Below are 17,495 nucleotides of genomic sequence, written 5' to 3'. Positions count from 1 at the left end.
GAGACAGAAATATCATGTACTTATTTTTTATAAGAAATGGTACCATGAAAACACCACTTTTGCCAGTCACAGTTCAGCAAACCTGTAATCCCAGTGACTTGGGAGTCTGCGGCAGGAGTATTGCAGGTTCAAGGCCAGACTCAGCAACTTAGTGAGGCCCTAAGCAACTAAGCAAGATGCTGTCTGAAAAGAAAAAAATTAAAAGGGTTGTGGTTGTTGCTCATTGGTAAAACTCCCTAAGTTGGTACTTAATCCTAAGTACCAAAAAAAAAAAAAAAGAAAAAAAAAAAGAAAAAGGAAAAAAGAAAAATAAATACCACTTTTGTCATCCAATGGGAAGAAAATTGTTAGCTGTTGTAGGGATATCCAGTAGATCTGCTGATTTGTATAGTTCTGGGCTTATAAAGGACATCACTTTTTAACTAATTTGTTGCTCTTTATTAGTGCACTATAGTTATACATAGTTGTGGGGCTCATTTTGACATATTCACAAATGTATATAATGTGATTTGCTCCATTTAAGTCCCAGTATGCTCCCTTCCCTCTTTTCCTCCTTTCCCTATCCCCTTCATATACGCTATTTGTCTTCCTTCTGATTATCTATTTATTTATTTTGATACTGGGGATTAAACCCCAGAGTGGTTTACTACTGAGCCACATTTTTTTTTAAATTAAATTTTTTTTTTTTGGAGACAAGGTTTGGCTAAGTCGCTTAGGGCCTCGTTAAACGGCTGAGGCTGATTTTGAACTTATGATCTTCTGCCTCAGCCATCTGAGTAGCTGGGATTACAGGTCTATGTCACTGTGCCTGCCTAATGATTTATTTTTTAATTGGCGCATTATAGTTATACATAAAAGTGTGATTCATGGTGATGTATGCCCACATGCACACAATATATTTTGGCCAATTTCATTCCACAGTTCCTCCCATTTTCTGTTCTTCCTCCCTCCCACTTGAGCCCTTTCTTCTACTCCTCTGTTCTCCCTTCCATATTCATAAGATCTTCTTTATTAAAAATAAATTCCTTATTTCTCTCTAGTTTTTACATATGAGAAGAAATGTTCAACCTTGAATTTCTGAGTCCGGTTTATTTCACTCAGAATGATGTTCTCCAGTTCCATTAATTTACCAGCAAATTACACATTTCATTCTTTATGGCTGAGTAAAACTCTAGTGTGTGTGTGTGTGTGTGTGTGTACAGGATTGCCCTTATATACATACATATAAATCACATTTTCTTTATCTATTCTTCTATTGATGGACATCTAGGCTGGTTCCATAACTTGACTAATGTGAATTGTGCTGCTGTGAATATTATTGTGCCTGTATCACTATAGTATGCTGTGAGTTCTTTTGGATAAATATCAAGGAGTGGGATAGTTTGTTACATGGTGGGTTCATTCTCAGTCTTTTGAGGAATCTTCATCCTGTTTTCCAAAGCTGTGCTAGTTTGCAGTTCCACCAACAATGCATGAGTTTACCTTCCTCCCAACATCCTCGCCCATATTTATTATTCGTATTCTCGATGTCTGTCATTCTAACTGGAGTGAGATGAAATCTCAGTGTAATTTTGATTTGTATTTCCCTGATTGCTAAGGGTGTTGGACATGTTTTCATCTATCTGTTGGCCTTTTGCGTTTCTACTTTTGAAAAATGTCTGTTTAGTTCATTTGCCCATTTATTGGTTGGGTTATTTGGTGTGTGTGTGTGTGTGTGTGTGAATTTTTTAGTTACTTAAATATTCTGAATATTAATGTCAGAAGAGTAGCTGAAAAGTGATATTTGCAGCAATTTTGTATTTATCCCAAGGAAACCAGAGCTTTCATGTTAATTAGGTAAATAGAAAGTCAGCATCATTGCAATATGATGGTCCAAGTCCTTGGCTTTGAATCAGCATATCTGGAGGTTTTAGTCAAAACTATCCTGATGAATTATATGGAAGTCACTTAAATTTTGCACTTTTTTATAATTGTAATAATGAATCATTCATCAATTGCTTTCTATGTGTCAGACATTTTATTAAACCATTATATGCATTGTTTCATTATTCCTCTAGATAATCCCCAAACTTAGATGATATTATATTATTATTCCCATCTTGCAGGGGAAGAAACTTTTTCAGGCTTAGAAAATGTAAATACTTCCAAGATCACAATGCTAATTCAAAGTAGATGTTGCATCTAATTTCAGGTTGACATGGCTTTAAAACTCTCTTGCATGCACCAGACTTAGATTCACATGCTGAATGAAGATTTAAGGAATATCTTGCAGCAATCATCAGTGTGATGGGCTGGGAGCCTCAGTTGTTTAATGCCAGGATCACTTATTCTCATATTAAGATATATTTACCAGGAACATGGTCTCAAAAAAGCAAGGACTGAGGCCTTATTAATAAATATATTCAATAGAAAATGTGGAAAAAGATGAGTCATTTTTCTAAAAGAAAAGAAAGGGTATGTATTGTAGATTTTGAAAAAGTGACCATTACTGAGGATATCTGTGAGAAAGACATTTGTTATTTTATCTAATTAATTGTCCTGGCTAAATAATTTGGTGGTTGAGAAATATCTGTAGATAAGTTAGAAAAGAAACAAAAAGCAAAAGCAAAGGGGAAAATACCATCTTGTGAGAATAACCTGCTGGCGGCAGCAACAGATCACAGTTTTCTCTCATCTCATCAGGAATTCTAGGCATGTCATAAGGCACAAAGCTTCCTGTTTTTGTAAGATTTCAAATCACAGGCTGCCATTATGAGAGCTATAAATATTGGCAAATCATTTGAGCTATCAATATGACCAAGAGTATTATTTTCTTATGTTGCCAGCATTTTACACTCATTTTTTTTTCCATATGGGTTGTATGGATAGGATGGATGGGTGGGTATTAAATTATAAATCAAATAAAAAGTGAACAAACATTTTAAAAATTAATGGATATTATCTGTTGAATCAGACATCTTAATTACTAACTTCCAATTTTGTTGTGAGATGAATATAGGTTTAATAAACTGATTTTTACATAGAATGAATCATTCCTTATTTTATTGTGATTGTTTTGGGAGACCTCCAATACCAATTTTTCAATTCTCCTCCATGAACTTTATTAAAGGATTTTTTTTGACTGTCAAATGGCTTTGAAAACACAAAAACAATGTTTATTTAATAAGTAGGAGATGAAAATATATGTTTGGGTTGCTAATTTTATTCCTGTGAAAGTGTCCATAAAGAGAAATTTCCAGCTGCTGCAGTATTTGATGAAAGCCAGCCTTGAGGCACCAGCAGGACCCATCTGACTCTCGAAGAAGTGCCTTGGAGGCCCAGGTAGAGAGTTTCACATGGTCCACAGTCATGCTTTGACCTGGATGTTGCTTTTCCTCTGAGTGCCTTAGTCTCATGGGCTTCCCTATCTCTGAACCTGTTTTTTTTTTTTTTCTGATTCTAGGGTGGGAAAGGGCTTGTGCTCCTGAGGATGATGAGATAGAAAAGTCACACTTTTCTAATAATACTATACCAGCAGATGACATGTGGGCTCTGCAAATGCAGGGAACAAATAACTGAGACTTAGAGGATGTGGAATACCTTGTAAGTAAAAGAGGATCTACCCACAAGTTGCACCTGGATAGAGCTCTTACTGTGGAGAAACGTGATTGACATCTCAGGACATGCTGAGCCTTCCATTATTACTACACTTTGGGATGATACTGGCACCAAGCAAGTGCTCAATATAATTGGCTTAAATGGATAAATGATGAATCAAACAAATAGTAAAATACAAGAGAACTTCTTTCATTTCTTTTGTAAGGAGCTCTATGTCTCATTAATTTATTGATCATTTGCTATATAGTTTTTGAGAACTGATGATATTCTAGTTTTTTTTTTATATCTAGATTCCAAGATGTTTATTTTCTATTATTTGTAATTTTGGTGTGAGGCATGAGTTAGGAATCTAAGTTTTAGAAGATGATTGTGCAGCGCTGGGTTGTGGCTCAGAGGTAGAGTGCTTGCCTAGCATGAATGAGGCACTGGGTTCAATCCTCAGCACCAAATAAAAATACAGTAAAGGTATTGTGTCCACCTATAACTAAAAAAAAAATGAAAAAGAAAATGATTGTCCAATTGTATCAACAACACTTAAATGATCCATTTTTCTCCTCATTGATATGAAATGTCACCTATTTTCTATAGGTATACTTCTGAATTTTTTTTTTCTATCAATTTGTCTATTCTTGAACAGTGGATTTTCCATGGATTTATAAAATTTGCTAACATTTAGTAGGCAACTTATTTGTAGTGCCATTCTTTTTCAATATATTATTGGTTATTCTTTCTTAATTATGTTTCAAATGTGTCTTAGGATTATTTTGTCAATTAATTTTGAGAAAAATAATTTATTTATAGTGCTAATTTAGGAATATGGAATGTCTCTCCAGATATTCATGTCTTCTTTTATGTTTGTAGAAAATTTGTTGTTTTCTTCATATAGAAGAAAATGTTTCTAATCATCATTGGGTTCATGGACTCGTTTACGTCTGCACTCCGTCATCACCTTCTCAGAGTGATCTTCCTGACTACTAACTGTAGCATGTTGCCCATCTCCCTTAAGTTTTCTTTTCCAATTTTTTTTGTTGTGTTGCAATGCACCCAACCTCTACAATCTTATGCTTTTTTTAAGTCTGTAATTCAGTGGTATCAGATACATTCATAGTCTGTGCAGCCATCACCATTACCCATCTCCATATCACTTTGCACCTTATCAAACAAATTCTATATCTGTTGAACAATAACTACTCCCTCCTCTCAACTTCTGGCAACCACCATTCAACTATTTGTCTTTATGGTTTTGACTTCTCTAAGTACCTCATATAAGTGGATTTATATGGTGTGTGTGTATGTGTGTGTGTGTGTGTGTGTGTGTGTGTGAGAGAGAGAGAGAGAGAGAGAGAGAGAGAGAGAGAGAGAGAGAGAGAGAGAAAACTGGCTTATTTCACTTAGCATAATGTTCTCAAGGTTCATTTATTCATATTGTAGCATGTGTCAAATTTTTCTTTCTTGTTAAAGGCTAAATAATAATCCATGTGTATATATGAGAATAAAGTTGAACCCTTACCTAACACGATGTACTACATTTTGCTTATCTATTCATCTGCAGGTAGATATTTGTGTTGCTTTCATGTTTTAGCTATTGAAAATAATGTTGCTAATAAGCACAGGAGTACAAATGACTCTGTTTTTTAAATCTTTTGGGTATATACCAGAAGTGAAATTTCTTGCTCATGTGGTAGTTTTATTTTTTAATTTCTTGAGGAACTGTTATACTGTTTTCCACAGCAGCTGTGCCATTTTACATTCCTATGAATAACACATAAATAGACCAGTTTCTCTGTATCCTTGCCAACACTTGTTGTTTTCTGGTGTTTTGATTTTTTTTTTTTTGTAGCAGTCATCCTAAAGGATGTGAAGTGGTATCTCTTTGTAGTTTTGATTTGCATTCCCTAATAATTAATGATGTTGAACATCTTTTCATGTGCTTATTGGCCACTTATTTATTTGTCTTTGGAGAAATGTTTATTCAAGTCCTTTGCCTATTGGGTTTTTTGGTGTTGAGTTTTAGGAGTTCTCTATATATTCTGGATCCTAATCCCTTATCAGTTATATGATTGCAAATATTTTCTCCCACTCTGAGGGCTACCTTTTTTATTGTCGCTATTATCTTTTAACACATAAAAGTTCAAAAATTTCCTGAAGTACAATTGTTCTATTTTCTTTCAACCTTTGGTGTCATTTTCAAGCAGTCATTGCCAAATTCAATGTTGTCAAGATTTTTGTCCTGTTTATTCTTAGAGTTTTATGATTTGGGCCTTACTTATATTAGGTACCTTACATTTGATACCTTCCGTGTATTTTTTGTATATGGTGTTAGGTAAGTGTTCAACTTTATTCTCATGCATGTGGATATCCAGTGTCCCCAGCACCATTTTTTGAGGGGAGATTATTCTTTTCCCTGTGCTTTGACATCAGGGTAATGCTGTAATCCTGTTTTAACATTTTGCCCATTTTTACAGGTCTTTAAAAAGAAAATAAAAGAAATCTGTTTTTATTTTAAAATTTCATGGTAATTTTGTATGTAAAAATAAGCAAGTATGGATATATGTTTTCAAATGATTTTTTCACTTATTATTATATTTTCAGGATTCACTCATCTGGATCGTGCAGCTAGAGTTCTTTCATTTTGACGGTGGGTTAATAAACCGCAATTCATTCACTCATTCTCTTGTTGATGGACACTTAGGTTGTTTCCAATTCTGCTATTACATACATTGCTGCACCAAAACTACTAGTGCATATTAGAAGCAGATTGACTGGGCATCTTCATCTTTATTAGATGTTGCCAAATTGTTCTGTAAAGTAGGTATACTCCAGCAAGATGTGACAACTCTTGTTTCTCAACATGTTTGCCAACATTTAGCACTTACCAGCTTTAAAATTTTCAATCTGGATGACAAAGGAAATATTATTTTTAAATTTTCCAGATTAATAGACAGGATAGGTATGTTTGAATATGTTTAATAAGCCATGTGGATTTTCTCTTCTCTGAAGGATCTGCTTATTTGTGTTGTCTATCTTTTTGCTTTCCTCCCTTTTTCTTATTGACGTATAAGATTTTAAATATTTAGTTGACTTTAAATACTTAACATTTAATTTGGTTAATAATATAGGGATTATATCTTCTTCCAGTCTTTTTTATTTGTTAAAGTCTTAAATTTTAATATGGCCAAATTTATCTTCTTTAAAGAGTATGTAATTTTTCTTTGTATGTTTTTATTTGAAGAAATTCTCTCTTGCTGTGAAATGATAAAGAGAGTCTATAATTTCTTCTACAAATTTTATCCTTCATGTTTAGTTCTTCATTTATTTATATATTTTTAGTACTGATGATTGAACCCAGGGGCTCTTTACCACTGAGCCTCATCTCCAGCCTTTTTTAATTTGAGAAAGGGTTTCATTTAGTTGCTTAGGGCCTTGATTTGTGAGCCTCCTGCCTCAGCCTCCTAAGTTGCTGGGATTACAGGCATGCACCACAATGCCCAGCTCACATAATTGACCTGGAATTTATTTTTGCAGGTGATGCGAGATAGAGAAGTCTATATTTATTTATTTATTTAGTGGTGCTGGGGATTGAACCCAGGGCCTTGTGCGTGCAAGGCAAGCACTGTACCAATTGAGCTATCTTCCCAGCCCAAGAGTCTATTTTTTAATGCTTTGGTAATTACTTGTTCTAATAATATTTGTTGAACAAATTCATCCTTTCCTCCAGATTGGAATGCAGTACCACCTTTGTATGTTTCAAGTTTCCACCATCGCATGGACAAGGTTTGCATTTTGTATTTTCTTATATTCGTTTGTTAGCCTAACCTTCAAGAAATCTCACAGTCTCTTTAACATAACTTTTAAATAAGTCTTGACAAATATGAGTGGAAAATTTACTTGTTTGACTTAAAATTTGTATTGACTTGTTCATGGTCTTTTGCTCTTTTATATGGATTCTAGTTTCAGATTATAAAGCTACACAGAATTATTAACTTTTTTTGGTTACTCATTCTTTATTTAATATATTTTAATCACCCTACAAAATTTGGTAAGAGTGAATTTGAAGATTTAAAAAGAATATATGGTTACTCTCCTTATATCAAAGGAGACATTTGGCATTTGCTTTTTAGGGATTGGCTAGCTTCACTTAGCATAATCTGCTCTAGTGCCATCCATTTCCCTGCAAATTCTATGATTTTGTCATTTTTTAATGCAGAGTAATACTCCATTGTGTATAAATGCCACAATTTTTTAATCCATTCGTCTATTGAAGGGCATCTGGGTTGGTTCCAAAGTCTTGCTATTGTGAATTGAGCTGCTATGAACATCGATGTAGCAGTGTCCCTGTAGCATGCTCTTTTTAGGTCTTTAGGGAATAGACCAAGAAGGGGAATAGCTGGGTCAAATGGTGGCTCCATTCCCAGCTTTCCAAGAAATCTCCATACTGCTTTCCAAATTGGCTGCACCAATTTGCAGTCCCACCAGCAATGTACAAGTGTACCCTTTTCCCCACATCCTCGCCAGCACTTGTTGTTGTTTGACTTCATGATGGCTGCCAATCTTACTGGAGTGAGATGGTATCTTAGGGTGGTTTTGATTTGCATTTCTCTGACTGCTAGAGATGGTGAGCATTTTTTCATGTACTTGTTGATTGATTGTATGTCCTCCTCTGAGAAGTGTCTGTTCAGGTCCTTGGCCCATTTGTTGATTGGGTTGTTTGTTCTCTTATTGTCTAATTTTTTGAGTTCTTTGTATACTCTGGATATTAGGGCTATGTCTGAAGTGTGAGGAGTAAAGATTTGTTCCCAGGATGTAGGCTCTCTATTTACCTCTCTTATTGTTTCTTTAGCTGAGAAAAAACTTTTTAGTTTGAGTAAGTCCCATTTGTTGATTCTAGTTATTAACTTTTGTGCTATGGGTGTCCTATTGAGGAATTTGGAGCCAGATTAACATTAAACAGAGATGAGAGGTGGGAGGGAAAGGGAGAGAAAAGGGAAATTGCATGGAAATGGAAGGAGACCCTCAGGGTTATACAAAAGAACATACAAGAGGGAATGAGGGGAAAGGGAAAAATAATACAAGGGGGAGAAATGAAGGTCAATAGGGGGGGTAGAGAGAGAAGAAGGGTGGGGAGGGGAGGGGAGGGAGGAGGGGGGATAGTAGAGGATAGGAAAGGCAGCAGAACACAACAGACACTAGTATGGCAATATGTAAATCAATGGATGTGTAATTGATGTGATTCTGCAATCTGTATATGGGCTAAAAATGGGAGTTCATAACTCACTTGAAGCAAAGTGTGAAAGATGATATATCAAGAACTATGTAATGTTTTGAACAACCAACAATAAAAAAAAAAAAAAAAGAATATATGGAATGCTTTTTTGAATTTGCATATCATCCTTGCACAGAGACCATGCTAATCTTCTCTGTATCGTTCCAATTTTAGTACATGTGCTGCTGAAGTGGGCACAAAAAAGATCTTATCACCTCCCCAAACCATTATATGCTTGTGTGTTTTCTTGGATTCTGTTTTCTACACCAGATTCCAATTTTTTGATGACAAGCCTGGCCAACTCTTCTTGGCTAGGGCGAGTTCTTATCCATATCCCTCTCTCTCCCGCTCTCTTGTCCCTAATTCTCTTCCCTTGAATATCTTCTAAAAGCCCATCTCCAAAGGTTTTAAATCATATTGAGAAATCCAAATTTGCAGTTATTTAATTATTGATTTTCTTAAAATGGCTCACATTAATCTCCCCTCCCCCCAGATCTCAGAGGCTGAAACCATGTTGTAATGATTGGTCCTTTGAGCTGATATTTTCTTTAGACTAAGGGTTGTGCCTAAGTCTTTCCCAAATCTTGAGTAAAACAATGTTAATGATCCTGAAATTCATTACACCTTTGATGAATGGTCGTTTTCTCTGGATAGTGCAACATCTCTACTTACTTGAGATGCTATAATTCTTTTGTCTCTTTGGCTGTCATTGCCCTGCTAGCTGGACACACCCATAAAGCATTGCAAGAAAAGCTTAAAACTACTTTGCTGATGAGGTCATTCTTTGTTCCAGGATTTTCCGTACAGATCAGTATTGGTATCTTCCACCCCAGTAAATAAGAAATGCAATTTAAACTGATGTATGGGGGTACCATTTATAATGTAGCTAAAATACTAGAAGCATAAACATGTCTTGGCAAGATGTTGCTAGGCAATACCAAATTCAGATTTGGGGGGGTGCTCTGCTGTAAAGGAGCTCTCCTGCTGGGTCTTGGAGCTACATTGGCCTCTGCTGAGAATGGCTGTGTTTGATGATTAGATTGGCTCAGATTCATTCCCTCTCAGAGAGGATTTCCGTGTCTCCCTTGGAATTAATCCACAAGAACAGAATCCAATTTCCTTTTTCTTGCAGCATTGCCACAGGATGTCCCTTAACCGCTGACTCAGGTTGGAAATATCAGGCTGCTGCTCCATCAACCGCGGTTTTAGAAGCACTGCCATGCCCCATGGCTATGAGCAAAATTCTTGGTCAACAGAGATCTCTCTGTTTGGGTCTTGAGTGAGCAGAGTTGATTAATGCCTATGAAAAGAACTTTGACAATTAACTGGACTGGGGAAACTTATATAAATAATAATAATAAAAAAAGAATGGTATTTAAATTTAAAGCTGAAACCAGGCTGCCTTCTCCTTCCATCCAGGCCCTGTGAAGCTCATGCACCTGGAGGAAGATGTCTGATAGCCCTCTTTGTTGCTGTCATCCATGCTTCTTGGTTGAAGGTATTCATTTATGCATCCTCATTTATTAAGGACTAGATCATTTGGGTCACTGTCCATATCCCTAACACTAATCCTGTCACCAGACAAATATTGAGTATCTATGCCTGCATTTTTTTTCTCCTTTTAAGACTATGGAATCCTTTAAACATATAAAAAAGTGTATAGTGCCAAGTGCTGTGGTGCACACCTGTAATCTCAGTGGCTCAGGAGGCTAAGACAAGAGGATTGCAAGTTTAAGGCAGCCTCAGTAGCTTAGGGAGGCCCTAAGCAACTTAGTGAGACCCTGTCTCAGAATAAAAACAGCTGTGGATGAGGCTCAGTGGTAAAGTACTCCTGGGTTAAATCTCCAGTATCAAAAAAAAAAAAAAAGCATAAAGTATGGTATCACTGTAACTGCTAATAAAATTAAGACCATATCATCTCAAAATATATTGCTGTAGCACATTGACCATTTTGAATTAAGGGCACATAAAAAATAGTAAGTGTAACAAGGTCTCTTTGACCTTCCTTTTGTTTCCTAAAAACAGGAGATAAAAATTCCCTTGTAAAAGATGTCCTCCCTGTAACCAGAAGGAAAGTATTATTCTTGTCATTCAAGGACAGAAAGTTGAGATGAGAGAAGAAATCCATGCAAACAAATCTTGTTTAACCCTTATCTACCTTGTCACTTCTCTACCCAATTAACCACATTAGCTCAAGCCCCTTTGCCTTGTCACCCCTCACCCACCCCTCATCCAGTCAGGTACATCAGTGTTCAACTCTCACTGTGCCAGTGAGTTCTCATTTCCTCGTGAGGGCTCCTGTGCCATGTAGAACTCCTACTAAATACACTTGTGTACTTTTCTCCCGTTGATCCTTCTCATGTCAGTTTAATTCTAAGGCCCAGTAGGAAATCCCTAAGAGAGTAGAGGTAAAACTCTCTCTCTCTCTCCTTTACAACCTGTGTACATACCACACAGCTTTTCAGGATCCTAATACCTTGCTGTGTTTGCTTCAGATAATTTTTCATTAAGAAAATCTGGGACTGGGGTTGTGGCTCAGTTGGTAGAGCACTTGCGTGGCATGCATGAGGCACTGGATTCGATCACCAGTACCACATTAAAAAAATACTAAATAAACAAAATAAAGGCATTGTGTCCATCTTATAACTAAAAATATTTTTAAAAAGAAATAAAATCTAACAAATACAATAAAACCCACCCTGACACCATTTCTAGAAAACATGACTATCCTGAAGTCTGTACTTATCATTGCTATGCCTCTTTTTATCTTATCAATTCACATGTATTTATTCATAATTTTTTCATACCAATATTTTGCAGGCTGTAGTGGTTTCGCTAATCTATATGGGAATGAAATTGTATTTCAGTGTTACTTTATTTTGCATTATCTTAACTTCAAGAAGAATTGAATATACTGTCATATTTTTATTTTTTTATTGGCTGTTCAGACTTTTGTCTCAGAGAATTGTTTCACTTTAAACCTTGGACCTTTTCCTTTTTATTTTTTGGTATAAATTCTTTTTTTTCCCCTTCCTTCCTTCCTCTCTTCCTTCCTTTCTTTATGTCTTTCTTTCGTGCTGGGAATTGAACCTAGTGGCAATGGTGCTTTATCCTTGAGCTACATCCCTTTTTATTTTTTATTTTGAGGCAAGGTTTTGCAAAGTTGCCCAGGCTGGCCTTGAGTTTATGTTCCTCCCACTTCATCCTCTCAAGTAGCTTGGATTGCAGGTGTGCACCACTATGCCAAGCTGCTATGAATTCTTTATATATTCTAAATACCAATCTTTTGCCAGTTGCAAGTCAAATACTTCTTTCAAGTGATTTGTATTTTCTTTTTGTTAAAAGTATCTTGATGTATGAAGGTTTTAAAATTCTGTTTTTCCTTTTGGTATATTTCAAAATCTTTTCCTAGCTATGGTCACAAATATAATTTTCTATATTTTTGTCTTAAAATTTTAATGTTTGCTTTTCTGATTTGTTTCATCTCAAATTTTTTTAGATGCTATTTAATAAGGATCTAATTTTTACTGTTTTCTAATAAGTACTTAGTCCAAGCCACTTATTGACTAGTTGCTTCTATCCCCATGATTTTTAGTACTAGCTCTGATATATTAATAAGTTTTTAAAAATTGTAAACCCTAACCCTTGTTGTTATAGTGGGATCTCTGGTAACCAAGTCTCATTGACAGACTTGGTTAGCCCTCTACCAATTCTATTCTGTATTAATCACAGCTCAGGATCTAAATATGTTCTTCTTCAGGTTTTGACTATTTTTGGCTTTTTGGTTTTCATATGAATTATAGAATCAAGTTGTCAAAGTGTATAAAGAATATTTTTGTATTTTGATTGGATTTGTACTGCCTTTATGGATTCATTTTGGAAGATGATCTCTTGATGAGATTGAGGCTTCCTATCTATGAACAATGGACACTTCTCTGCTTACTTATTCAGGGCTTCCATACTGTCTTTGATACCGTACTATGATTTTTTCCACAATGTATTGCATATACATTGTAGGTTTGGTTCTCAGTCACATCTAGTACTTATTATTTGTGAAAAATATGATATTAAAATTTTACTATTGCTGCTTATTTTGTTCTGGTGTATAGAAAGTGATTGATTTTTGTATTTCTTTTTTTTTTTTAATTTTTTATTGTGGGTTGTTCAAAACATTACAAATTTCTTGACATATCGTATTCCACACTTTGATTCAAGTGGGTTATGAACTCCCACCTTCACCCCATACACAGATTGCAGAATCACATCAGTTACACATCCATTGATTTACATATTGCCATACTAGTGTCTGTTGTGCTCCGCTGCCTTTCCCATCCTCCCCCCTCCCCCCTCCCCACCTCTCCCCTCCCCTCCCCTCCTCTCTCTCTACCCCCTCCACTGTATAACCCTGAGGGTCTCCTTCCATTACCATGCAATTTCCCTTCTCTCTCCCTTTCCCTCCCACCTCTCATCCCTGTTAAATGTTAATCTTCTTCTCCTGCTCTTCGTCCCTACTCTGATCTTAGTTACTCTCCTTATATCAAAGAAGACATTTGGCATTTGTTTTTTAGGGATTGGCTAGCTTCACTTAGCATAATCTGCTCTAATGCCATCCATTTCCCTGTAAATTCTATGATTTTGTCATTTTTTAATGCAGAGTAATACTCCATTGTGTATAAATGCCACATTTTTTTTATCCATTCGTCTATTGAAGGGCATCTAGGTTGGTTCCACAGTTTTGCTATTGTGAACTGTGCTGCTATGAACATCGATGTAGCAGTGTCCCTGTAGCATGCTCTTTTTAGGTCTTTAGGGAATAGACCAAGAAGGGGAATAGCTGGGTCAAATGGTGGCTCCATTCCCAGCTTTCCAAGAAATCTCCATACTGCTTTCCAAATTGGCTGCACCAATCTGCAGTCCCACCAGCAATGTGCAAGTGTACCCTTTTCCCCACATCCTCGCCAGCACTTGTTGTTGTTTGACTTCATAATGGCTGCCAATCTTACTGGAGTGAGATGGTATCTTAGGGTGGTTTTGATTTGCATTTCTCTGACAGCTAGAGATGTTGAGCATTTTTTCATGTACTTGTTGATTGACTGTATGTCCTCCTCTGAGAAGTGTCTGTTCAGGTCCTTGGCCCATTTGTTGATTGGGTTGTTTGTTCTCTTATTGTCTAATTTTTTGAGTTCTTTGTATACTCTGGATATTAGGGCTCTATCTGAAGTGTGAGGAGTAAAGATTTGTTCCCAGGGTGTAGGCTCCCTATTTACCTCTCTTATTGTTTCTTTTGCTGAGAAAAAACTTTTTAGTTTGAGTAAGTCCCATTTGTTGATTCTAGTTATTAACTTTTGTGCTATGGGTGTCCTATTGAGGAATTTGGAGCCCGACCCCACCGACTGTAGATTGTAGCCAACTTTTTCTTCTGTCAGACGGCGCGTCTCTGATTTGATATCAAGCTCCTTGATCCATTTTGAATTCACTTTTGTGCATGGCGAGAGAAAGGGATTCAGTTTCATTTTGTTGCATATGGATTTCCAGTTTTCCCAGCACCATTTGTTGAAGATGCTATCCTTCCTCCATTGCATGCTTTTAGCCCCTTTATCAAATATAAGATAGTTGTAGTTTTGTGGATTGGTTTCTGTGTCCTCTATTCTGTACCATTGGTCCACCCATCTGTTTTGGTACCAGTACCATGCTGTTTTTGTTACTATTGCTCTGTAGTATAGTTTGAAGTCTGGTATCGCTATACCGCCTGATTCACACTTCCTGCTTAGCATTGTTTTTGCTATTCTGGGTCTTTTATTTTTCCATATGAATTTCATGATTGCTTTCTCTATTTCTACAAGAAATGCCGTTGGGATTTTGATTGGCATTGCATTAAACCTATAGAGAACTTTTGGTAATATCGCCATTTTGATGATGTTAGTTCTGCCTATCCATGAACAGGGTATATTTTTCCATCTTCTAAGATCTTCTTCTATTTCTCTCTTTAGGGTTCTGTAGTTTTCATTGTATAAGTCTTTCACCTCTTTTGTTAGGTTGATTCCCAAGTATTTTATTTTTTTTGAAGATATTTTGAATGGAGTGGTTGTCCTCATTTCCATTTCAGAGGATTTGTCGCTGATATACAGGAATGCCTTTGATTTATGCGTGTTGATTTTAAATCCTGCCACTTTGCTGAATTCATTTATTAGCTCTAATAGTTTCTTTGTAGAGCCTTTTGGGTCTGCTAGGTATAGAATCATATCATCTGCAAATAGTGATAATTTAAGTTCTTCTTTTCCTATTTTTATGCCTTTAATTCCTTTCGTCTGTCTAATTGCTCTGGCCAGTGTTTCGAGAACTATGTTGAACAGAAGTGGAGAGAGAGGGCATCCCTGTCTTGTTCCAGATTTTAGAGGGAATGCCTTCAGTTTTTCTCCATTCAGAATGATGCTAGCCTGAGGCTTAGCATAGATTGCTTTTACAATATTGAGGTATGTTCCTGTTATCCCTAGTTTTTCTAGAGTTTTGAACATACTGTACTTTGTCGAATGCTTTTTCCGCATCTATCGAGATGATCATATGGTTCTTATTTTTAAGTCTATTGATGTGGTGAATAACATTTATTGATTTCCGTATATTGAACCAGCCTTGCATCCCAGGGATGAATCCTACTTGATCATGGTGTACAATTTTTTTGATATGTTTTTGTATCCGATTCGCCAGAATTTTATTGAGGATTTTTGCATCTAGGTTCATTAGAGATATTGGTCTGTAGTTTTCTTTCTTTGAAGTGTCTTTGTCTGGTTTAGGTATCAGGGTGATGTTGGCCTCATAGAATGAATTTGGAAGTTTTCCCTCCTTTTCTATTTCCTGAAGTAGCTTGAAAAGTATTGGTATTAGTTCTTCTTTAAAGGTTTTGTAAAATTCTGCTGTATACCCATCCGGTCCTGGGCTTTTCTTGGTTGGTAGTCTTTTGATGGTTTCTTCTATTTTCTCAATTGATATTGGTCTGTTTAGGTTTTCTATATCCTCCTGACTCAATCTGGGCAGATCATATGACTTAAGAAATTTATCTATGCCTTCACTATCTTCTAATTTATTGGAGTATAAGGATTCAAAATAGTTTTTGATTATCTTCTGTATTTCTGAAGTGTCTATTGTGATATTGCCTTTTTCATCCCGTATGCTAGTAATTTGAGTTCTTTTTTCTCTTCTTCTCTTCGCTAGCATCGCTAAGGGTCTGTTGATTTTGTTTATTTTTTCAAAGAACCAACTTTTAGTTTTGTCAATTTTTTCAATTGTTTCTTTTGTTTCGATTTCATTAATTTCAGCTCTGATTTTAATTATTTCTTGCCTTCTACTTCTTTTGCTGTTGTTTTGCTCTTCTTTTTCAAGGATTTTGAGATGAAGTATGAGATCATTTATTTGTTGGTTTTTTCTTTTTTTAAGGAATGAACTCCAAGCAATGAATTTTCCTCTTAGAACTGCTTTCAATGTGTCCCATAGATTCCGATATGTTGTGTCTGTGTTTTCATTTATCTCTAAGAATTTTTTAATTTCCTCCTTGATGTCTTCTATAACCCATTGATCATTCAGTAACCTATTGTTCATTCTCCAATTGATGTATGCTTTTTCCTTCCTTCTTTTATCGTTGATTTTCAGTTTCATTCCATTATGATCAGATAAGATGCATGGTAATATCTCTACTCCTTTATATTGTCTAAGAGTTGCCCTGTGACATAATATATGATCTATTTTTGAGAAGGATCCATGTGCTGCTGAGAAAAAAGTGTAACTGCTTGATGTTGGGTGGTATACTCTATATATGTCAATTAGGTCTAGGTTATTAATAGTGTTATTGAGTTCTATAGTTTCCTTATTCAACTTTTGTTTGGAAGATCTGTCCAGTGGCAAGAGAGGTGTGTTGAAGTCTCCCATGATTATGGTATGGTGGTCTATTAGACTCTTGAACTTGAGAAGAGTTTGTTTGATGAACAGAGCTGCACCATTGTTTGGGGCATAAACATTTATGATTGTTATGTCTTGTTGGTGTATGGTTCCCTTAAGCAGTATGTAGTGTCCCTCTTTATCCCTTTTGACTAACTTTGGCTTGAAAACTATTTTATTTGATATGAGTATGGACACTCCTGCTTGTTCCCGAAGTCCATATGAGTGATATGATTTTTCCCAACCTTTCACCTTCAGCCTATGTATGTCTTTTCCTATCAAATGCGTCTCCTGTAGGCAGCATATTGTTGGGTCTTGTTTTGTGATCCATTCTACTAGCCTGTGTCTCTTAATTGGTGAGTTTAAGCCATTAACATTTAGGGTTATTATTGAGATATGGGTTGTTCTTCCAGCCATATTTGTTTATTTCTGTTACTAAACATGGTTTGTTTTCCTCTTTGATTATTTTCCCCCCCTTTACTGTCCTACCTCCCACTGTTGGTTTTCATTGTTATTTTCCATTTCCTCTTCCTGTAATGCTTTGGCGAGGATGTTTTGAAGAGATGGTTTTCTAGCTCCGAATTCTTTAAACTTTTGTTTATCGTGGAAGGTTTTAATTTCATCTTCCATCCTGAAGCTTAATTTCGCTGGATACACAATTCTTGGTCGGAACCCATTTTCTTTCAGTGTTTGAAATATGTTATTC

General features: G+C 35.9%; 1 non-coding gene across 1 annotated transcript; it reads right to left on the bottom strand.

Annotated features, from left to right (window-relative positions):
* Positions 1-8,950: 8,950 nt before the first annotated feature.
* LOC124107068 (U6 spliceosomal RNA) lies at positions 8,951-9,058 on the bottom strand. The gene has a single exon (XR_006856275.1). It is a non-coding gene; the product is annotated as a U6 spliceosomal RNA (small nuclear RNA).
* Positions 9,059-17,495: the final 8,437 nt, after the last annotated feature.

This window comes from Marmota monax, unplaced genomic scaffold (assembly GCF_021218885.2).
Source record: "Marmota monax isolate L192 unplaced genomic scaffold, Marmota_monax_Labrador192_F-V1.1 WCK01_AAM20220418_F8-fsc00003, whole genome shotgun sequence".
Classification (NCBI taxonomy): Eukaryota; Metazoa; Chordata; class Mammalia; order Rodentia; family Sciuridae; genus Marmota; species Marmota monax.
Note: the sequence above shows the minus strand (reverse complement) of the source record. Positions and strands in the feature narration are given on the sequence as shown.